The 24,663-nt window shown below is 37.6% G+C and overlaps 1 protein-coding gene across 1 annotated transcript in view; it reads left to right on the top strand.

The window, feature by feature from the left end:
• Positions 1–3,205: 3,205 nt before the first annotated feature.
• Positions 3,206–24,663, top strand: part of SV2C (synaptic vesicle glycoprotein 2C) — a 267,192-nt gene continuing 245,734 nt past the window's right edge. The window contains exon 1 of the mRNA XM_074199928.1: positions 3,206–3,454. The gene's annotated coding sequence lies outside the window, so the exon portion shown is untranslated. The remainder of the gene's footprint in view (positions 3,455–24,663) is intronic.

Below are 24,663 nucleotides of genomic sequence, written 5' to 3' on the forward strand. Positions count from 1 at the left end.
CAAAGAATTAAAGAGAACAGAGCCTTCACTCACTAGAGGCCAATGAAAATGACTTTGATTCTTGGGCAAATTGTTGGGTTTAAAAAGGAAATGGTTACAAAGTAGTGTGCATGACTTCATCAAGAACTGATCATGCCTGAAAGATTTTATTTTCTCTTTTTTATGTAAAAGTAGATCTGAGAAATGCTGTGGATATAGTTTACCTAAATTTTAGCTAAGTGTCTGATAAAGTGGATCATACTCTTCTTGAGGACAAGGAGTCATATAGTCTAGTTGAAAGTACAATAAGATGGAGAAAATGTGAGTAGATTGAATTGCCAGATTCAAAGAGTAGTATTTAAGAATTCAATCATTTCAGAATTGTCTCCAGGTGTATGCCCAGTCTGCAGTTCTAATAAATATTTTAGATAAAGAATTAACTAGTATCCTTATCAAATTTATAAGTTCCACAAATTTAGGAAGGACATTTCCCACCCTGGAGGAAAGTATAAGATCATGGAGACTTTGTCAGCAATTTGTCTGAAAAAGATCTTCAGGAGAGTGGGGTTTTGGATTTAATATGAGTTAACAGAGTGATATGGCAGCCAAAGAACAATGAAAGCTAGTTTTCAGGAATATATAGATCATTGATACTTTGAATTCTCCATTGGTCAGATCACACTGGAAGACTTAGGTTCAGTTCTGAGAAACACATTTGAAGAAAAGAAGAAGGAATAAGGAGGAGAGGAGGAGGAGGAGGAGGAGGAGGAGGAAGGAGGAGAAGAAGAAGAAGAAGAAGAAGAAGAAGAAGAAGAAGAAGATGAAGAAGAAGATGATGATGATGATGGTGATGATGATGGATGAGGAGGGGAGGAGGAGGAGGAAGAAATGGAGGAGGAGGTAGAGGAAGAGGAGACAGAGACAGAGATAAAATCAGAGACTGAGAGAGACAAAGTAAGAGTGTGCAGAAGAGAATATACAGGATATTGGAGGACTTCAATTTCACATTACATCAGGATCAGCTAAAGGAATTGCTGCATTTACACTTGGTGACTCAATAGAATATGAGAGCTGTGTTAAAGTATTTTAAGTTGTCACCTTCAAGAGAAATTAGTTAAGCAATACTGGTACACATGAAACTGAAAAGAGGCAGATTCCATCTTGAAATCAGGAAAAATTCCCAAGTACAATTAAAAGATGGAATGAGCTGCTTCTGGAAGTAATGGGTTCCTCTCACTTCAGATCTTTAAACTGGGTTGTATGGTGCATCCTTATGTCCATTTTATTTTATTTTTCAGTTTTTACGGTTTTTTTTCAATTACTCGTCAAGATAGTTTTTGGCATTTATTTTTTTTTGTAAACTTTTGAGTTCCACATTTTTTCTCCCTTTCTCCCATCCCCCCCCTTGACAGCGGTTAATCTGATATAGTTTATATGTGTATAACTATGTGTATATTTTAGATAGAATTGTTGGGTTATTAAAGGAAATGGTCACAAAGTAGTCTGCATGACTTCATCAAGAACTGATCATGCCTGAAAGATTTTATTTTCTCTTTTTGATGTAGAAGTAGAATTCTTGGTCAGGTTCAGATTGAACTACATGAACTTTAAGGTCTCTTTCATTTCTGAAATTGTGAGAAACTGTGATTGAGATCTGTACAGTGCATGAGAGGAGCACCTATGTGCTAGCTATCTTATTCCATTCACTTTATTCTGTCCATTAACAAAGCCACAGTGGCTATCATGATTTGTATTATGTACAGTTGAAAAGCCAGGTCGGGAGAACTTAGGTCGCAGGACTGCAGAGCAGAACAATTCAGCTGTCTGGTTATCATTTACATGATCCTATAGATAGGTAGATGACATGTGGCATGGGAATGAATCTTCCCCATCCAGCCTGTTTTTTGCCTTAGGCTGTATGGACCAGAAATTGCTACCGGTAGGCAATATGCTGGGTTGATGTTTTGCTGTTACCACGGAGGAGTATATGAAATCATATAGACTTAGTGGACCCCAGGATACTGCAAGGTTCGTAAGGGAGTAGGTATGGAAGGAACCCAGGTCAGTGAGGATGTCCACTTCCTGCTCTTTCTCTCCACTAGGGGCTCAGACTGGGCATTTGGGTGTGGCCAAGGGCATCCAGGAGAAGCTTCTTGAATCAGCCCGGAGCTGCCAAGGAACACCTGCTGCTTTTGGGTCAATAAATCTAAGAAATCCGACTTGGGCACTAAGAGCAAGGGTGAGGGAGCAAAGCTGAATTGTAACTGTGAGCGCAGGTTTGGGGTGGGGGGTGAGGAGGGAGAGAATGTCCCTTGCCCTAACTGCTACAGAAAAGTGGCCTCTTAAAAACCCCCGCACTATAATCTTGATAGTCTATCTTTCCCTGTCTGGACCGTATATTTCGACCATCAGTCTCATGAGACCTCAAAATCAGTTTGTAAATGCTTCAGGTTTCATTTACAACCCTTCTTTCCCTATCGAACTAAGTCTATATACTATACACAAAGTCGTCTGGAAGCGTAGCATTTAGAGCTGGAAAGAACCTTGGAGAGCAATTCCAAATCTCTCATTTTACAGTGGAAGCTTCAGGAAACTGAGACCCGGGGGGGTGGGGTGGTGGTGGGTGGTGGTGGTGGTGAAACAAACTGTCTGGCCCCAACTAACACCACCAGAAATGGAACTCTGACATGCATCTAGGGCTTCTCCCACTACACCAGAACCTTATCTCGAGCGAATACTCCCCAATAAGTGTACTAGGTTTCTTCTGTTGAAAGGGGGGAAAAAGTTCCCGAAGCAAGTCCCAGTCGCAGAGCTCTGGTTTCCTCCAGCGGGTCCTGGGACTTGATTTATCATCTTCTGCGTTCTGGGCAGTCCTGAGGACCCTAGGGGAATATTGCACATAGATAGTAACCCTTAGTGACTAATTAAAAACTATTCAAAATCCATGGTCCTACCCGCCCAGATGCGGACCCTGCTTCCCTCAAGTTTCTTCCCTCCAAGTAAATACCAGTTCCTGTCTCTCATGTAAAAATCCCCCAACAACTGCGAGCTGCCAGCCTACCTCTCAGCTTCCCAGGTTTGCCCCTTCAGTGACCCTCCCTCCCTCCCTCTGCTCGCTTCTGATCGTGCGCTGCTCTCCACCCCCATCGCCCACCTCCGCGCTCCACGACTCCCTCCTTTCTGGTACTCGCTCTTCATGCTTCCCCGGCACTGCAGCAGAGGGAGGAGGAGGAGGAAGACTGCATAGTGAAAGCCCACAGCCACTTTCCCGCCCCTCCTCTCTCCTCTGACACGCTCCCGGGCTCCTCGGGGAGGATTCACCACTGCACAAGCTGAGGGCGCGAGCAACCGCAGGAGAGGCAGAGAGAGGGAGCCCTGGGGAAGGAGTGGGACCAGGCGACGAGAGCAGCAGCAGCGGCCGCCACAGCTGCGGCACCTCCAGCAGAGGGTGGGAGTTCCCTCGGCTTCGGAGCGGGTGAGTGAGAGAAGGGGGCTCGGGTCACAGTGCAATTGCTGCCTCGAATTCACTGCGTCCTGTTTTCCTTTATTGGGAATTCCCAAGTTACAGTTTGGGCAACTTTTCCAGCTTTTCCAGGAGCCAGGCTTTGGAGAGGCTCAACTTTTCCCCCGCACACAAAACATGCAGAACTGGCGCTGCTGGTCCTAAGAACTAAGCGATCGGGTTCCCGGGCTTTTACTGGAAAAGGGAGGACTGGGGCATCCGCTATGAGAAGCAGGGTATCGCTAGCTAGTGCCTGCATTTGCGTTGTTGATAGGTAAACTAGAGATGGGGGGCGGGGGGTTCTCCAGGGATACCTTTAGGGCTCAGGTGGGAAAAGGGGAATTAGAAAAAAGAGGAACTACCACTTTTGCCCTAGACTCTACCGGGCTTCTTACATCGTGGCCAATGGGAAGAGGGTGAGAGGAAATAGAAGCCCGAACCCCATTCGAACTTGCCCTTTAAGCCACTGGATCAACTTTCTAGGGGCAACGAGATGCTGCGGATTGTGGGTGAGTGGTGGTAGACGTAGCTATGGCAGGACACATCCAGCTCGGATTGTACAACTCACCTTTATAAAGAGAAGCTTGAGAGTAAGAGGGAAGGATAAAAGTCGTGTTTGTCCTTTTACCGTGCTTACTTGCAAATACCTGTAGTGCCCGGCAAATACCTCTAGGAAGGTGTTCGCAACCACCCGCCGGTCATCCTTGTTGAGGTCTCAGCAGCGATCCCTCTACCTCACTCCTCTTGTTTCGATTCCCCTATTTGGAAATGGAAAGGGCTCTTAGCAGGAGCATTTGGTTGTTGGCTTGAGGTTGACCCACCCCGGCAGGACCACTGGGACTGCGGTAGCGGGTGGTGAAAGTTAGGCGGCAAAGTGGAGGCGGAGCGGGGACCATGCTGCAGAACCAGGAGCGCTGCGCTAGCCAGGCTGCAGCGATTCCAGACTTCTGCAGAGTTCACTAAGCCTGGAGTGGCCACCCCCTGCCAGTCCCCACTTCCCTGCTCCAGTGGGGGAGAACAGAGTGGGGAAGGGCTGAGTCTTGCGGATCAGGGGCCAGAGAGGCCAGAGTGAGTGACAGAGAGAGAGAGAGAGAGAGAGAGAGAGAGAGAGAGAGAGAGAGAGAGACAGAGAGACAGAGACAGAGACAGAGACAGAGAGACAGACAGAGACAGACAGAGAGAGAGAGAGACAGAGAGACAGAGAGACAGAGACAGAGAGACAGACAGAGACAGAGAGAGACAGACAGACAGAGAGAGACAGACAGAGAGAGAGAGAGGCAGACAAAGACAGAGACAGAAAGAGACAGAGAGAGAGACACAGAGAGAGATTGTGTGTGTGTTGTGTGTGTGTGTGTGTGTGTGCGCGCGCGCACACACACACACACACACACACACACACACACACACACACACACACACACACCATCCAGACTGGCCAGGACTGGTGGATGAGTGGAAGCAAAACCCTGAGTCTGGGTCCGAGAGCGAATGAGTGCGTGTGTGCGTCAAAGAATCTCCAGTGATTGATCCTCGCTGGCGCGCCGGCCACTGGCGCCGGGAGAATGATGACTCTGTAGATCCAGGAGCAGTGGGGATGATTGCGGAAGCAGCGGGGCGAGGAAAGCCAAGGAGAGAGTGAAGCTGCTGGCTGGGATTGGCCCTGCTCTGCATTGCGCTGCAGTGAGGGAGAGTCCGCAGCGATTTCCCACTGGGAAGGCAGCCGACGGTCCTTTAGGTGTTCTCCGGCGCGTGTACAAAGAAATTGGGGGGAGTTTTAAAAAGAAAATAAGCATGTTCTTGTTGTCTCTCTTTCCTTTGCCTTCAATATCTTATTTTTGGCAACATTTTATGAACAGTATCCTTTAGAAAGCACGGTCTGATTAATGAACTTGATTACAAAGTTAATTTAGTGTATGCAATCTTATCATCTGTCCCTAAAAGATTTTTTACTTCTCTAAGTACGATACTTATTTTTTCAATGAACGTTCCGTGCCCTTATTCACCCCTCCCCCGCCAAGTTTTAGGTGAAAGATCCGAATCCAGATGCAATAAGTAAGGTTTATGAGGAGTGCCGAGAGGGAAAAGTATCCTTATATTATTCCTAGTTAAACTAAATGCTTCCACCCTCATTCTACCAATATCATTTCTCCTCATCGTTCCTTTCTATTTCTTTTTAATATCGAACCTTTTTTAAACTACATTTTCTCCCCTAAGAACTTATTGAATATTGCAGTGTCACAAAGAAACGCATTCTGTGTGTATTGTACACTTTTATTATGATTTTCAAGAAAGGTTTTTCCTTTTATTAAAGCTCATCGATGGAGATTTTCCCCCTATTGTTTTTATTAACTGAACAAAAGACTGCCACGGAGAAGAGGGATGGGAGTTGAGGGGGGAATCAGAGACAAAGATTCTAGTCGTCCCCCCCCACTTTGCCACTGACTGTCTGACCTTGAACAAGTTATTTGCCCCTCAATATTTTAGTTTCTCCATCTGTGAAATATGAGAAACCTCCTACTCTCCTTCCACCTACTTCTCATGGATGTTACCAGAACATAAAGAAAGACTGTGTCTCTGAAAGCTTAGATATAGAAGTTCTATAAGCAGATATTATTAAATGATATTCCTTTGAGACAAAAAGAAATAATTTTATTTCTTAAGAATTATTCCAGAGGTTTCCCCCTAATATTGTTAGTTTAATGAGATTTGGCCTTTAGTGTCAGTAAATGCAGACTACAGATTTTTCTAGCTAATCCAAAAATCAAATGCTATCAACTGCTGCCTAAAAAGCAAGTAAACCAACAAAAGTAAAACCAGATCTAGGTAGTTTCTGGTTTCTCGGTGCTTGGTTTCTTAAATTTAGTTTTCTTGACACACAATGAGAATTGTTCCTCTATAGTCAGTGTAGCTTTAAGCTTTTCTGTAAAATCCTACTAATTATCAGCATAACCATTTCACTTAAGTGGTCTAAGGTTGTCAAGGAACCTGCTATAGAGAAGCGAGGACACCATCCCAGCCCTCTTAGAGGTTATAGTAAATGATGTCATAATGTTTTGAGTATCATTGCACCATGCATATCTTTATTACCTAAAAAAACCCCCAGGTTTTTTCTATAAACTAGACTCTAATTTCTGCTTTTATATAAATTTTATGATGGAAAACTTCAATGATTGTGTCAAATTGGAGAAGTTAGTCTTTTCAATGAGCTTTATTATTATTATTATTATTATCCTTTTACTTATATCTGTCTTTTGAAGAGAGAAAATGGTCTCTTCATGCTATGCAGCTGCTGCAGAGAAACATCTACCATTTATGAAGGCTATTCTGGAATATAGACTATTTTACCCATACAGTCAATAATTTGACTGAATTTCTGAGGTTTTCTTGTGACCACATGTATCACAGCATGCATACCAATGCTTGTTTAAGCAAAAGCTCATCAATTAGATTAGATCTATTTGTAAACCTAGAAGGGAAAAATCACAGCTGTTACTGCTTTGCTACATCACAGATGATGCTTTTCTTTGAAAGCTGTTTGGACCAAGGCAAAAACAAAAATGTTGCAGTGAACTGGATTGAGAGCTTGTTTCTTTAATTTAGGCAGCTATGGGTAACAAAAAGGTGCCCTTTTAAAAAATTGATTCTTGTTTGTAATGTATCTTAGATGTCAAATTGAATTTTCAATAATAGAAAATGGGGTTTCTGCAAGATATCAGACTAAAAGAAATGAAATTTCAGAATTTAGAATTATTCATCAGAATCCTTTTTTGGGGATAGGACTGGTGTTTTCATATTGTGATGAATTTTCATTTTTTGAAAGAATGGAACGGTGTGAAATAGAGTAATGTATGTTGTCATATATTTAAATGGATTATGAATTTTCTGTGTTTTCAAGTAGAAAATGTAAAGTGGCTTGGATTAGCCTTTGAGGATGATAATGGTGATGAACTTGAATTTTTATACAAGACTATGAAGTATCTTTCTGGTTGAAATAAATGAATTTGTATTGTGCAATTTTTCTATGAATCTTCTTTAAATTGTAAAAATTAAGCTTGTATCTTTATTAATTTGGTAAGTCAGATTTCTCAACAGTGCTGCAACATGCACATTATGTAGCAATGAATATTTTTAAAAAATCTTGATTTCATAACTATCAAAGGAGAAAATAACAGGTTTTATATTTTTCCTCATCTGGTTAGTATACTTTACCTTGATCTTTTCCTATAGATAAAAATGCAGTGTAAACTCTATTTTTTTAAAAAACAGATAATAAATTAAGCTAGCCATCATGAAAAAAATTAAACTAGGATGCTAAGAACTAAGACTAGGAAGATAGCCCTTCTCAGGCTTTGTATTTCATATGACCAAAGGCTGATTGAATTTAGATTTTTATAAAATGAACAGTTGCCTCAGGCCCCCACAGATTTGAGGGCCCTTGAAATCTCCATTTTGCATTATATAAATTCCACTGAAATAATGACTCATCATCATTGGAAGCAGTCCCATGTGACTGCATTGCCCATGGGCCCCACCTGTTCTGAGTCTGCCGGAATAATTATGTTCATAGAGAGGAAAGCAGACAGGCTTATGTCAAAATTAAGAAGTGCTTCATCTTTATTGTAATTTGCATCTATTTTTCAAGCCAGATATTCTCTATATCCTATACTGACCAGTTTACAGCTTCCAAATTGAAGCATACATGAATCAGTTTTGCAGAAGACCCATTATTGACCAGAATTTTCTCTAGGCTATTGTAGCTGGCCCAGAAGATATATGTGGAATTGTGTTATGTCTCCAAGAAACATACATATAAAAATTATCTTTAGAATAAAACAATATACAAAAAAAGTTTGTAAAGTTATTTATATCCAAAAACCAAAGAGAGTTTTAATTTCATTTCTAAAAGTAATGAGGATGCTTTTTTATATCTATAGCTGTTCTGAGACGGCAGAGAAAGGATTGCATTTCAGGGAAGGGGTTCAACCTTGTAAAGCATGGAGATGGAAAAGGAGTGCTGCCTGTGAGGAACTGAAAGATGTTAATTTTGGCTGGATCACAGAGTACAGGAAGGGAAATAATGAATACATAATAGGGCCAGCAAAATGGGCCAGTGTCTATCTTTACCATGTCTGAAGATTTTCTGATCAAATCTTGCTATTTCTAATTCCAAAAGAGCTTTTACATTCAACCTTTTCTCTTTAACCACAGTCTTTAATTTAAACCTTCATTAACTCACTCCTTAACTATTGTAATTGATCCTAATTGATGGTGATTACTTGTCTCTCTCCTTACCAGTTAATCCTTTCTTCACAGAGCTACCAAAGTGATTTTCCTCAAGTGTAGACTTGACTACATTACTCCCCTACTCAATAAACTTCATTGACTCAATATTACCTCTAAGATAAAACATAAAGGCCCTTTACAACCTGACCTGGCCTATCTTTCCAACATCATTTTATATGTTTCCCTTTCTGTACATTATGGTCCAGTCAAAATGTCCTTCTCTCAGTTCCTCACACACTGCACTCCTTTTCCATCTCCAGGCTTTTCATACCTGAAATACATTCTTTCCTCACTTCAGTTACATGCAGATAAGTGACTTGGTAGGCAGAGCCCTCAACCTGGAAGATCCAAGTTCAAAAATGACCTCAGACATTTTTGGACTCATTCTATGTACCTAGTCAAGTCACTGTAAAATGGGATAATACTCAATTGTGTAAATAAATAAATAAGACTCAAATGTGATATAATGGTACACATCTCAAAGAGTTGTGATAATCAAACTTAAATTCTTATTCCTTCCCCTTCCCACTGCCACCTAAGAGAACCCTCTTACCCTACCATTTCCTTTGTCTTAATGAAAACATCACCTTCTACAAGAAGACTTTCCAGATCTTCCAACTTCTATTGCTCTCACTTCCTAATTGCCTTGTATTTATTCTGCATATATTTATATCTGCATGTATCTCCAACATCTAGTTTAGTTATTGACTCACAGTACTTTTGTAAAAATTCTTCTTGATTGGACTGATTGATTGGACCACTTATGTAAGCCTACCTTGTAGATCACTTATTCAACTATTTGTTGCCCTTAAACAAAGCCATGTCACCAGGAATAGGGAAAGAGTGTGTTTGGATAAAACCCAATGAAGTAATTCTTTTTTTCTTTTTTTAGGTTTTTGCAAGGCAAACGGGGTTAAGTGGCTTGCCCAAGGCCACACAGCTAGGTAATTATTAAGTGTCTGAGACCGGATTTGAACCCAGATACTCCTGACTCCAGAGCCAGTGCTTTATCCACTACACCACCTAGCCGCCCCTGAAGTAATTCTTTAAAAATAAACAGCAGACATAAAAAACATATGATATAAACATATCGCATAGTAAGAAATCAGCCTATAGACCTCTTGAAAGATTTGCTAATCACCAATAACTTGTTCATCATATCATAAGAATACGAAAAATAAAATGAATGATTAAACATTCTGAAAAATAAATTAAGTTATTTAGGGCAAAATGCTTATTTATATTATATTTTAAACATCTCCAAGCATTAAAGTATCTAAGGGTTTAAACACAGTAAAATAATTTATACATCTAAATGACTAAATGCATCGTGAAGATGAGCCATGAATCTTAAGATGGCTGGGAGATATGAAGCTCTCAGAATCCATTCCATGAACACAGACTTTCCATGAATAAAACTAAGGAAAATAGTTATATATCAGTAGTTGACATTCTCCCAAGTGGTGGAATATTAATATGATTTATTTCAAAGAATAGTAAGATGCTTTCAACTTTCTTTAATGGATAGACTGAAATATACCCTGGGGCTATATCCCCTGCCCAATGGCTGGAATTCTCACCTACTTCTTCTTTGAAAGTATATATGCAAGTTATTTTCAAAGGTTCCATGACATTGTATCAGAGATTAAAAAGTCAGAAGATATCTTAGAGTCCAAATCTTATAATCACATAGTCCGACAGTAAACTGTTTTGATCATGTACCCTAACTATATCAGTCAGTTGTTTTTCAGTCATGTTTGGCTCTTTGTAGCCCCCATTTGGAATTTTTTTTTTTTTTTGCAAAGATACTGGAGTGATTTGCCATGTCCTTCTTCAGGTAATTTTACAGGAATTGGGCCACCTAGCTGCCCAACTGTGTAGTCATTTGTTTATAAACTACATACAATTCCTATTTAACTGATAAGGATAGTTTAAAGACTAGTAATATGATTTTATTTGTACAGGGAACTCTGGAGTGAGAAAACTCCTTCTAATGATGCAGACTGGCATGTCCTCTGCAACTTGAGTCTTAGAGAGTTGCCTAAAGAACAGAGAAGTTAAATGACTTGTCCAAGGCCACCTGACCAGTATGTGTAAAAGGCAAGATTTGAATCCAAGTTTTCTAGGCTTCAAGACCAGCTCTTTTTCCATAGCTTGCTATACTAATAGATTATGTAAATATATAGCATACAGAAAAATAGAGATTCTAGGTAGTTAGGTGGAATTGATGAAATACTGAACTTGAAGGTATTAGATCTGAGGCACCTAACCTAGATTCTTACTAAAGTAAGTCATTTAAGCTTTCTCAGTCTCAGTTTCATAATCTGCAAAATGGGGTTAATAGATCTACTTCCTAGAGTTTTGAGGATAATATGAGATAATGTTTGTTAAGTGTTTTGCAAATCTTAAAATTTCATTTATATATCTACATACATTTATATATATAGTGCTAATTATTATAAAATAAGTTGAAAATATAATTATTTTAAATAATTTTAATTTAATATTATTTATGAGTTTGCTAAAACAGTAACGATGATACTTTTAAATGAGAGCAATGTGATTGTATGTTCCTTTGAATTTGTCACCAGTGCTCTTTCTACTGAATCACATCATCAAACCTAACTTGGGCTTTCCTTCTTTTTGATCATGTTCCAACCTCCTTTCGGAAGAACTAAAAGTCATGATAGTTGGGGGGAGAGGGGGAAGGTTCCCCACAACAAAAGATTTGGAAGAGATCAACAGACATATATCAATTTTGTTTTGTTTTGTTTGTTTGATGGTTTGATATTGTTTTTTTTAAATGGCCACTACCAGTAATCAGATGTTCTCTTCAACAAAATGAAGGGACTGGATTGGACATAAGTCAAGGAAACATATTGATGGAAGACTGGTTTCTTTTTAAAGATAAAGATCTGAGATACTTTATATTTTCCTTAGAAATGTACCTGAATAAGATTCTCCATGAAAGAAACTGCAGCAGAGACAAGCCCTGATGGCAAGCAGTTAAAGTGACCTAAACACATTTTTAAATCACCCATGCCAAGTATTGGCAATACACAGAAGGACCACCATAGTCTTTTACCCTATGGAACCTCACATTCTAATAAGGGTCTCAATATATAAACCACCATTCATTTCCAAGTTACATACAGGTAAATTGGAGGTGATCTTAGAGGACAGGTAAAGCATTAAGGGGGATGGAAAATTGTCATCCCCAGATCAGATTAGTGGGTCTTTAAGTACTCTTAGACATAATAATATTTGGTAGGTAAAATCATAAACTACTTTTGTGTCTTAAGCATATATTTTTTCATTTTTATGGGTGTATATCACACCTTACAATGAATTCCTGGCCACATAATTATATTCATTTGCACTTCAACCTGACAGTCATACCTACTAGCATGCAGAGTTAAATAATAGCACATGTTAAAGCATTATTATCTCCCTTGGTCATATCAAATAACTGAAATATAAAAATTAAGTGCTGTATTTTTTTCTTCCAGAGTATCACATTGTAATCACATCTTTGTTTACAGCTGACTTATTATCTTAAAATTAATATTATTTAATAAATATTTTGAATATTTATTTAGCATTTTAGAACTTAGAATTAGGCCATGCTTTATAAACTTAAAGATAACCTGATAGAATTTATGAAAACAGAAATTATTAACCTTAAGGAAAGTACATCCTAGGGTCAAGCATGGCTACAAAAAGGAACACACACACACACACACACACATATGTCAAGGTCACACATACATAAATTAGTCAAAGAACAACCACTCAAGACTGTTCTCATCTGTAGCTACTTTTCATATTCACAAATTTCTGCTGTTATTCTGTAGTAAAATATAAATACAACTGATGCCCCCTTCAAATTTTGTGCCATTTTTTGTTAAATTTGTAAGGAAAATTTCATTTCTTTATTTCTTTTCAAAATTTTCTATTATAAAAAGAAAATATAATTTTTTTCTCCTTTGGTATCAAACTTGCTTTTGGAAAATGATTTATTGAAAATGTTTTAATATTGTCATTTTTCAATGACTCATTTCTTTAATAGAATTCTCCTTCATTAAAGTAAGTAAAGTATAATAAATCAATACTTAGGCTATGTCTAACAACATAAAACCTTATTGCAAGCCTATAAACTTTCACATTTCCTCAGGTTGTCAGAAAGCAAACTTTACCATCAGACTATTGACATTTAGAGGTACCGTTGGCAGAATGCAGTGACAGTTTCTGAGGATGGATGAGAAATGGGCATGTTTGCTGGCTCCAATTATATAATAAATAACTTACATATCAAATGGATAGCTTTCATACTGGTGCTGGTTAGATAAGTAGAAAATGAAAATGAAAAAAGAGGGAATGATTGAGCAGTCAATCTTCTGGAGGAGTTGAAAAATCATGGTATCAAGAACACAAGTACAAATGTTGACTTTGATAAGGAGATGGGCCATCTCTTGGTTGTAGACTGGAGCATTGGGGGAGAAAATGGCTGATGATCTACAATGGTTTTGAGTTGCTAATAGGATAAAAGAAGAAATTCATGATGCTTGGCTTCTATTTCCTTAGTTGAGAATTAATCAGAATCTTGTTGAGAGGGTGACAGTAGAGATTATATGAGGCTTGAGGAAGCAAAGAGAAGGCAGTATATTTCTTTGAGGAGGACAGTAGGATGTCAATCAGAGAAAAATAATAGAATTGCCTCAGAGAAGTAGAGGCAGAGTTAAGACTTTATATAAATGTTTAATGTTCCCAGTCAGCAGAATTTTGTGACTTGTTTCAATGACATTTATCAGTATAAAAAGACAAGAAGACAAGATATGTGCTGAGGACAACCCAGTATTTGACTTCACAAAACATGAGCAGTGATAGAACAAAAGGACAAGGGATTAAGGATTGAAGAAAATGTGTAGTTTAATTGACTAAATTTGGGATTAAGACTAAAAAAGGAAGAAAATGAGGTCAAAGAAAGAGTGCAAAATGGGAGAGAATAGCAGGATAGAGTGACTTGTTGCATGCAGAGGGTAGTTTGAGAACTATAAGACGGAGAGATAGAAGAACCAATTGAAGGTTGTGATTAAAGAGAGATATTTATCTGTTCTAGAGTCAGAAGTTATGGCTAAAGGTTAGATCAAGACTAACCCTGTGCATGGATGGAGTAAAGGGAAAATAGACAGTGGATCATGGAAGTTTATTAGAGTTGCAAATCAAGAGGCATCAACAGGTATATTTAAAGACCCTAAATATGAAGACAGGTTGGGACAAAATTTCTAGGAAGACTATGAGACAGGTACTGACTCCTTTTACTTTGTTGCCTGTTTCTCAATATTTGATTTACAGCAATATCCACCTGACTTCATAAGGTAATATACAAGTGAATTCTCTAATTAGATCCTGACTTTGTGCTTCTTACCTTTTTTGACATTGCACAAGTGACTACCTCTCTGAGATTCAGTTTTCTCATCTGTAAAATGAAGGCTTTGGGTTAGATGATGTATAACTTCCCTTTCAGCTCTAAATCTAGGACAAAAATTCAAATGCCTTGGTTTGTAATTTACTATCCTTCACAACTTGGCTCCAATATGCTTTTTTCAGGGTTAAAACCCATTAGTTCACTAATGCATTCTACAGTGAAACCTAGCTGGCATTATTGCTGTTCACTCCCATGACATTGTATTTCCATGCCTTTGCATGAATTGTTCCTCATGTTTGGAAGGTACTTCTACCTCCCCTCCATCCCTTAGAATTCCTACTTTTCTTCTGAACTTTATCTCTACCATACCTATGCCCAAAGATAGTCTTGATTTGACCTTTATCTGTAACTTCTATCTCCCTGATCCAGATCTGTGAAATACTTCTCTTAAATTACAACCTTCATTTTGTTCTTTCATCTCTCCCTCTGATAGTTCTTCTAAAACTATTCTTTATCTGAATCAAGACCTCCAGTCATTCCAGTGTGCCCTTCTCTCACATCTTACACACCTCAATTTCTTACCTTCATAGACCTAACTATATGGCTAACCAATTCAACTTTCCATTGTTTTCTGTCCTTAATTCTTTTGTCTTCTTGTGCAATTACTACTCATGTCTTGTGAAGTTGAATGTGGGATTTTACTCTTCATCTATATGATCTTGTCCTTGTATACTCATGAATGTCACTGGAGCAAGTTCCAAAACTCATCTGATTAAGGACAAATTTATGTAATCCCTTTTACCATGCTCCCTCACAGAGGCTACCTCCTGCATCAGGCTTTTTCTTCCTCTAAAATTAACTAATATTTAATTTGTATCCACTTATATGTATATATTTTTTTCTTCCCTGATAAAATCAAAGACCTTTGAATGAGGGGTTATTTCATTTGAATTAAGTGATTGATGGATTTCATCATCCTAAATGATCATTAGACAAGACTGAATCCAATATCAAATCCTTTAGCATCATAACATTTTTCAAGGAGAGGGATAAGATTTGGATTTGTGGCTTCTTTATGTAGGAATTTCCTTTTGAGGAACTTCTCTTCCCATGCAGGTTGGTACTTTGAGAGAAGTTGCTTAGGGGTTTGCAGGGTTAAGTGACTTACTCAGCTTCTCACAACTTGCTTGTGTCACAGGCAGGACCAATATTCCCCCAAATCATGGGATGAGCTATTTTTTCCTTATAATCTAAACTTACTACATACAAAAGATCAAAATCTTCTAATACTGTTTAAATACCTTAAAATTTTCTGGATGCCCAAATGGAACAGTTAGAGAAAATCAAAATCTAAAAAAGTCTACAGCTCTCATTATTGGTTTCACTTTAAGAAATTAATATAAAACCTGTATTATTGTTTCAATGAACCTGACAATCCTAGATAGTTAAGAAGCATCTCACTCCTGATTATCAATCACATGGCCACACCATCCAGGTGACACTGATACTGTTAAAAGTCTATCTCCTATGGTCTCCAGGACCTGATGTAAATGTGTCCTCAGTTTTCTCCAGGATTTCCAGCTCTGTGTTGTCTCAAGGCCAAAAATAGTACGGGGGGGATCAAGTAAGGTTCAGATCGACTGAGCTGCTCCAAATTCTAATATGTCCCTGAACTAATGTGTCCCAGGGATCTCTTTGATATACTGCCTTACTTATTTTTTATCTTCTGCCAAATTTTATATACCACTGCCCTTTGTAAATCTGTATGCATACATTCTCTGCTAATTTTGTTAAGATTAAATATTAAGGAAAAATTTTGAAATGCCAAAAATCCCTTCCACATACTCATACACAGCCAAAAAATTATTATCAATTATAATTTATTATCTCTATGCTGCACACAATATTACATTTGGCTTTCTAAAAACAGAAAGTCTTATTTGACTAAGGTGGGAAAGAGATATTCAATAAGGATTTGCAAGCACATGGACTTGGGGAGAAATAAGAAGGCTAATCCATAAAATATAACTTCTATAAATTAGGAATATAATTTTAAACACTAAACCTAACAATACAAATCCAGATGTATTCCTAGATGAAATCAGATCACCTCTCAGGAGCATAACTTGATACATAGCTGGGTAGGTTTTCTAACTCCTAACAAGGAAGGAGAAAGGGAAAAAACATAAGGAAAATGCAGAAAATAAGGAGAAAAGAAGTGGAAAGATAGATACATTTCTCTTTGTTCTGCCTTCATGTCAGAAAAAGAGGCAACAAGAGTTGTTTTGCCTACCAGGAAGCAGAATCTAAAGATGCTTTGTTCAAAACACTCCATCTCTTTAAGCAATTTCTACTGCTATGCAGATCTAATTAGTTGAGTGTAAATCCTTTCTTTTTGATAGTTTCTTATAATCTGTTTCATAGCTTTCCTAAAGAATTAAAGATGGTGTCCCACATTTTGATTTTTAAGTTCTTTGCCAAATCTAAGGGAAGTGTTATCCCTTTTTAAGGACCAATCACTTTTGAACTTACCTTCTCAATCTAGTCAGATGACTCATTGGACTCAGTTTTTTCAAGGCCATTTGTGAGCATAGGGAAGCCTGAATCATTGTGCCTCCATTTCCATACTCTCACAATGCAGAGAGCTACAAATAGAGTATCATTGGTAATTGGTAATTATGGCATTGGCAAGGCTAGGTAAGTAGGAAAGTTCCTAACAGTATTAATTTTCAGAATGGTGGATCTAAGGTGGCATGATATAAAAAGAAGACTGTTGGATTTAGAGCCAGGATTCAAACCTCAAACCTAGATCTCCTGACTGCAACAGTTATGTGATCATGAATAATTTAATAATTTAACCTCAATGAACCAAAAAGTTTCCACATTAGGATAAAACCAATAGTATTTGTATTACCAATCATATATATATATATATATATATATATATATATATATATATATATATATATATATATATATATATGTTGCTCTATTATGAAGAAACCATATTCAAGCATTGTTAAAGCAGGAGCTTTGAGAACTTCCAAGGGTATGCATAATTTTATTGCCCTTTGAGTGTAATTCCAAATTGCTCTCCAGAAAGGTTTGATGCATTCACAGCTCCATCAACAATGTATTACTGTCCCAGATTTCTCAAATCCTTTCCAACATTGATTATCGTTCTTTCTGGTAATATTGGTCAGTATGAGAGGTATGAAATGGTATCTCAGAGATGCTTTAATTTGCATTTCTGTAATAAGTATTGATTTAGAGCAATTTTTCATGTGACTATGGATTGCTTTGATTTACTCATCTATAAATTGCCTTTGCTTATCCTTTTACCATTTGTCAATTGGGGAATGGCTTGTTTTTAAAGTTTGAATCAGTTCTCTGTTTAGTTTGGAAATGAGTCCTTTGTCAGAAATACTAGTTTTAAAAATTGTTTCCCAATTTACTACATTTCTTTTGATTTTGTCACAGTCTGTGCAAAAAGCTTTTTAATTTAATTAATCAAAATTTTCTAGCTTATTTTTAATGATGTTCTCCATCTCTTCCTTGGTCATAAACTGCTTCCCTTTCCATAGATCTGACAGGCAAACTATTCCTTGATCTCCTAGTTTGTATATAATATTGTTTTTCATGTCTAAATCCTGTATCCATTTTGATCCTATCTTGGTATAAGGTGTGAGGTACTGGTCTAATCCAAGTTTCTTCCATACTAACTTCCAATTTTCCAATCAGCTTTTTTCAAAGAGAGAATTTTTATCCCCAAAGCTGGACTTTTTGGGTTTATCAAAAAGCAGATTATTAAAATCATTTCCTGCTATTGCACCTAGTCTATTCCAATGATCCAGTGCACTATTACTTAGCCAATACCAGACAGTTTTGATGACTGATACTTTATAATATAATTTTAGATCTGGTAGGGCTAAGCTACTTTCTTTTGTACTTTTTTTTCATTAAATCCCAGGAAATTCTTGACTTTTTAATTTCTCCATATGAATTTACTTACAATATTTTCTGATTCATTAAAGTAGCTTTTTAGAATTTTGATTGGTAGGGCACTAAATAAGTAGTTTAATTTAGATAGAATTGTCATTTTTATTATATTAATTCGGCCTATCCAGGAGCTGTTGCTATTTGCCCAGTTGTTTAAATCAGATTTTATTTGTGTGAGAAGTGTTTTGTAATTGTTTTCAAAAAGTTTCTGAGTCTGCCTTGGCAGGTAGACTCCCAAGTATTTTATATTGTCTGAAGTTACTTTGAATGGGGTTTTTCTTTCTAGCTCTTTCTACTGTATCTTGCTTGTCTTATATAGAAATGTTAAGGATTTATGAGGGTTTATTTTAGATCTTGTGACTTTGCAAAAGTTGCTAATTATTTCTAGTACTTATTTAGATAATTTTTTTGGATTTTCTAGGTATACCATCATGTCATCTACAAAGAGTGAGAGTTTTGTCTCTTCCTTCCCAATTCTAATTCCTTCAATTTCTTTTCTTCTTTGATTGCTGAAGCTAACATTTCTCTTTAGAAAGATTTTATTAATTTTGAGTTCTACAATTTTCCTCCATTCTTGCTTCCCTACCCCCACCCCCCACAGAAGGCAGTCTGTTAGTCTTTACATTGTTTCCATGGTATACATTGATTTCAGTTGAATATGATGAGAGAGAAATCATATCCTTAAGGAAGAAAAATAAAGTATAAGAGATTGCAAAATTACTTAACAAGATAACGTTTTTTCCCCCTAAATTTAAGGTAATATTCTTTGATCTTTGTTCAAATTCCACAATTCTTTCTCTGGATACAGATGGTATTCTTCATGGCAGATAGCCATGAGAAATTGTCCCTGGTTGTTGCATAGAAGGAATGAGCACGTCCATTAAGTTTGATCATCACCCCCATGTTGAAGCTAACATTTTTAGTTCAATATGGTGAGAATGGACATCCTTGTTTCACCCCTGAACTTACTTGGAAAGCCTGTAGCTTTCCATTGCATATAATGTTTGTTGATAGTTTCAGATAGATACTACTTATTATTCTAAGAAAGAATCCATTTATTCCTATGCTCTCTAGTGTTTTTAGTAGGAATGGGTGCTCTGCTTTGTCAAAAGCTTTTCCAGCATCTATTAATATAATCATATTATTTCTGGTATGTTTGTTATTGATATAATTAATTATATTAATAGTTTTCCTAATTTTGGGGGTTTATTTTTAGGTTTTTACAAGTCAAATGGGGTTAAGTGGCTTGCCCAAGGCCACACAGCTAGGTAATTATTAAGTGTCTGAGACTGGATTTGAACTCAGGTACTCCTGACTCCAAGGCTGGTGCTTTATCCACTACACCACCTAGCTGCCCCCCTAATTTTTTAAAGAAAGATTTTATTTATTTTGAGTTTTACAATTTTCCCCCTAATCTTGCTTTTCTCCTCCCACCCCATCAGAAGGCAGTCTGTTAGTCTTCACATTGTTTCCATGGTATACATTGAACTAAGTGGAATGTGATGAGAGAGAAATCATATCCTTAAGGGAAAAAAGGAAAGTATAAGAGATAGCGAAATTACATCATAAATTAATGTTTTTTTTAAAATTACAGTTAATAGTCTTTGGTCTCTGTTCAAGCTCCACAATTCTTCACAGGGGCTTGGTATCACTAAAGGCTTTACTCACTGAATGCAATTTCTCTGGCTGGCTAGTAGGAGGTGCTGGTTACTTTCTCTGGAATGCCTGTGACCTTGATTGAGGCCTTCTCCCTTTGCTTGAAGGGAGGAGTTGGAGCTATTGAATTCTTTTGCCTTCAATCAATGGTGGGCTTTACCCTGGGGTGAGGTCATTCCTCTCTTGATTGTCAGTTGGACTGATTCTTCTGCTCACACACCTGGGCCTGAGGCAGAAGTAGTCTGCAATTGTTTGTTCTGGGAAGAGGTCTCAGCTGTAATGGAGGCGTGGACTCAGAGTTCCTCAAACCAGAGGAGCCCAGGGATGGTGTGTCTGAAGCTCTCCTGCACCGGAACTCTCCCCCCCTCCCCTGTCAGCAAGCTCCAGAGGGACAGCACCAACACCAGGGCCTCTGCTCCCTACTTGACTCAAGCCCCTGCCGTCTAGCCCCACGCTGATACAGCAGGTCCGGCTCTAGGGCTCTCAGACTCCCGGCTCCACTTCAGCTGCTAATCTGGCTGATTTGGGGTTGAACCTCCCTCTGAGACCAGACTCACCCGCCTGAATTCGGCCAATGCTGCTGCCGGAGACAAATCCTGAGGTATATGTTTTTTCTCCTGGCTTTTCTTTCTGGGTTTAGTGGGACAGATTTCTGTTAAGATGTTTTTTTCGTATGATAGCTGGGGAAAGAGCAGGAGATTTTAGAACTGTGCCTGTCTTCTCTCTGCCATCTTGGCTGGAAGTCTAAGCTCCACAATTCTTTCTCTGGATACAGATGCTATTCTCCATCACAGATGTCCCAAAATTGCACTGATGGCATGAGCAAATCCATTAAGAGTGATCATCACCCCCATCAGTTTTCCTAATATTGAACCAACCCTGCATTCCTTGGACATCCTATTTGGTCATAATATATTATCTTAGAGATAACTTGTTGTAATCATTTTGCTAAGATTTTATTTAAGATTTTTGCATCTATATTCATTAGGAAGATTGCTCTATAATTTTCTTTCTCTGTTTTAACTCTTCCTGGTTTAGGTATCAGCTCCATATTGGTGTCATAGAAAGAGTTAGGCAGAGTTCCATCTTCCCCTATTTTTTTCAAATAGTTTGCATATAATTGGAACCAATTGTTCCTTAATTGTTTGGTATAATGCACTTGTAAATCCATCTGGCCCTGGAGATTTTTTTCTTAGGGAGTTCAATAATGTTTGTTGAATTTCTTTTTTCTGCGATAGGGTTATTTTGGTATGTAATTTCTTCTTCATTTAACCTGGTCAACTTATATTTTTGTGAATATTCATCCATTTCACTTAGATTATCAAATTTATTGGCATAGAGTTAGGAAAAATAATTACGAATTATTACTTTAATTTCCTCCTCATTGGTGGTGAGTTCACCTGTTTCATTTATGATACTAGCAATTTGGTTTTCTTCTTTCTTTTTTTTTTAAATCAAATTGACCAGAGGTTTATCAATTTTTACTGGTTTTTTATAAAACCAACTCTTGGTTTTATTTATTAGTCTATAGTTTTCCTGCTTTTGATTTTATTAATTTTTCCTTTAATTTTTAGAATTTCTAATTTGGTATTTAATTTGGGCATGTTTAGTTCATTGATTTCCTCTTTCTCTAATTTATTCATATAAGCATTTAATGTTATAATATATCCCCTGACAGCTGCTTGGCTGTATCCCATAAGTTTTGGTATATTGTTTCATTATTGTCATTATCTAGGATAAAATCATTAATTCTTTCTATAATTTGTTGTTTGATCCACTCATTGTTTAAAATGAAGTTATTTAGTTTCCAATCACTTTTAGGTCTATTTCTCCCTGGCCCTTATTGCATGTGATTTTTATTGCATTATGTTCTGAGAAAGATATATTCACTATTTCTGCTTTTCTGCAATTGATTGTTAGGTTTTCATGCCCTAGTACATGATCAGTTTTTGTGTATGTGCCATGTACTGCAGAAAAAAGTATATTCCTTTCTCTCCCCATTCAATTTCCTCCGTAGGTCTTTCATGTGTCTAGGTTTTCTAACAATCTGTTTACCTCCTTAATTTCTTTCTTGCTTATTTTATGGTTAGATTTATCTAAATCTGAGAGTGGGAGGTTGAATACAGTTTTGCTATGTCTTCCTGTAACTCCTTCAACTTCTCCTCTAAGAATATGGATGCTATATCATTGGGTGCATACATATTTAGTACTGAAATTACTTTATTGTCTATGGTACCTTTCAGGAGGTTATAGTTTCCTTCCTTAAATCTTTTAGCTAGATCTTTTTGCAGCTGCTTTATCTGAGATAAGGATTGCTAGCCCTGCTTTTTTCACTTCAGCTGAAGCAAATATATTTTGCTCCAACCTTTTGCCTTTACTCCAGATGTATCTCCTCTTTAAATGAGTTTCTTGTAAGCAGCTTATTGTAGGATTCTGTTTTTTAATCCATTCTGTTATTTGCTTACATTTTAAGGGAGAGTTCATCTCATTCACATTCAAAGTTATAATTACTAACACTTTATTGCCTTCCATGCTGTCTTCCCTCTGTTTGTATTTTTCCCCTTTTCCACTTTATACATATTTCCCAGTATTTTGTTTCTTAATACCATCACCTTCAATGTGTTTGCCCCCTATATCTAGCCCCTCCCTTTTATTTCTCCTTTGCCTTCACCCTTTTTTCCTTCCCTTCCTTCTGTTAGTTCCTCTTTTCCTCTTCCCTCCCCTTTTACCCTTCTAATATTTGAAAGGTAAAATAAGTTTCTTAACTTATTTGAGTTTATGTTTGTTAAATTTAAGCCAAATATGATGAGAGTAAGATTCAGGCTGTTCTCACCTCCTCCCTTCTTCCCTTCTATTGCATCAGGTCCTTTGTACCCCTTTTTTTTAAGATTTTTGTAAGGTGAATGGGGTTAAGTGGCTTGCCCAAAGCCACACAGCTAGGTAATTATTAAGTGTCTGAGGCCTGATTTAAATTCTGGTACTCCTGACTCCAGGGCTGGTGCTCTATCCACTGAGCTGCCTAGTTGTCCCCTTTGTACCTCTTAATGTAATGAGATTTACCCCATTCAATCTCCTCCATCCTCCCGTCTCTTTATCGTCCCCCTTTTTAAGGAGGTATTGTTTTTAAATCATTCTATCTGAGTCACAGAAAAGTAATGTGCATATATCACTTCTGGCTAAGTATGTTCTCTCTAATAGAGTTACAATTCTCAAGAGTGATGAGAGGTAGGGATATAGCCAGTTTTATCTTATTGGATAGCAGTTTTTTCCCTTTACCCTTTTTAAAAAAAACTTTTCATATGTCTCTTGAGTCTCCTGTTTGAAGTCCAAATTTTCTATTTAGCTCTGGTCTTTTCATCAGGAAATATTGGAAGACTCCCATTTCATTAAATGTCCATCTTTTCCCCTGGAAGAGAAGGCTCAGCTTTGCTGGGTAGTAGATTCCTGGCTGTTTTCCAAGCTCATTTGCTCTTTGGGATATGTCATTCCAGGTCCTTCGATCCCTTAATGTTGATGCAGCCAGGTCTTGTTTAATCTTTACAGTGGCTCCTTGGTATCTAAATTGCATCATTCTGGCTGCTTGCAAGATTTTCTCATTTATCTGATACTTCTGGAATTTTGCCACAATATACCTTGGTGTTTTCATTTTGGAATCTCTTTCTGGAAGGGATCAATGTATTCTTTCAATAACTATTTTGCTCTCTGGTTCTATGACATCAGGGCAATTTTCTATCAGTAAATCCTGTAATATAAGTCCAGGCTTTTTTTTCTCTTCATTGTTTTCAAGAAGCCCAATGATTTTTAAGTTGTCTCTCCTGCTTCTATTCTCAAGGTCAGTGGTTTTGCCAATGAAGTATTTTACATTTTCTTCTATTTTTTTTTTATTTTTTGGCTTTGTTTTACAGATTCTTGTTGTCTCATGATGTAATTAGCTTCTAGACACCATTCTTTTTTTTAGAGAAGAATTTTCTTCATTAACCTTTTGCATCTCCTTTTCCAATTGGTTACTTTTATTTTTGAAGGAGTTTTCTATTTGTCCAATTGAGGTTTTGAAATAATTATTTTCTTTTTTGCATTTGTTCAATTGTATTTTCCAAGGGTTTGTTTTCTTGTTGCAAGGTGTTAATTTTCTCTCCCAAATTTCCCAAATGATTTTTAAATTCCTTCCTTATTTCTTCAAGGAAGTCTTTTTGAGCTGGAGACCAAATCATATTCTTGTCAGAGGTTCTAGATCTCTTTGAGTTAGGGCCTTTAATCTCTTGGTAGTTTTCTATGAATAGATACTGAGGTCCCTTGCAATTCTCAAATTGGTTCTAGGATTCTGCAATATATAAACTTCCCTTTCTGTTAGCTTTTGTTCATTTTCCTAAGATCTTGTGTTGTGGGAGGGGCTGGTTCACAGAGGTTTGGTGTTAAGATCCCTAAAGGCTTTGCTCAGTGAGTTTAGTAACTTCAAGTGGTCCAGCCAGTAGGGGGGTGCTGATTACTTTCTCTGAAGTGTCTGTGACCTTGATTTGAGACCCTTTCCCTTGGCCTGGAGGGGGTAGATGGCACTTCTAGATACTTTTATCCTTGAACAGTGTGGGCTGTGCCCTGGGCAAGGTAATTAAACTCCCTATTTGGCTGAGGGAGCTTTGCTATCCACGTCTGAGCCTGGGGGTAGGGGTAGGCTGTTACTGTGTTTATTCTGGGAAGAGGTTCAGCTGAAAAGAATGTAAAGAACCTGGGGTCCTCCAGACCAGAGGATCCCAGTGGATCAATGACCAGCTGCACTCCACAACTCTTCATGCTGGAACTTGCCCTCCAACCCCGCCCG

Source organism: Macrotis lagotis, chromosome X (genome assembly GCF_037893015.1).
Source record: "Macrotis lagotis isolate mMagLag1 chromosome X, bilby.v1.9.chrom.fasta, whole genome shotgun sequence".
Lineage (NCBI taxonomy): Eukaryota > Metazoa > Chordata > Mammalia > Peramelemorphia > Peramelidae > Macrotis > Macrotis lagotis.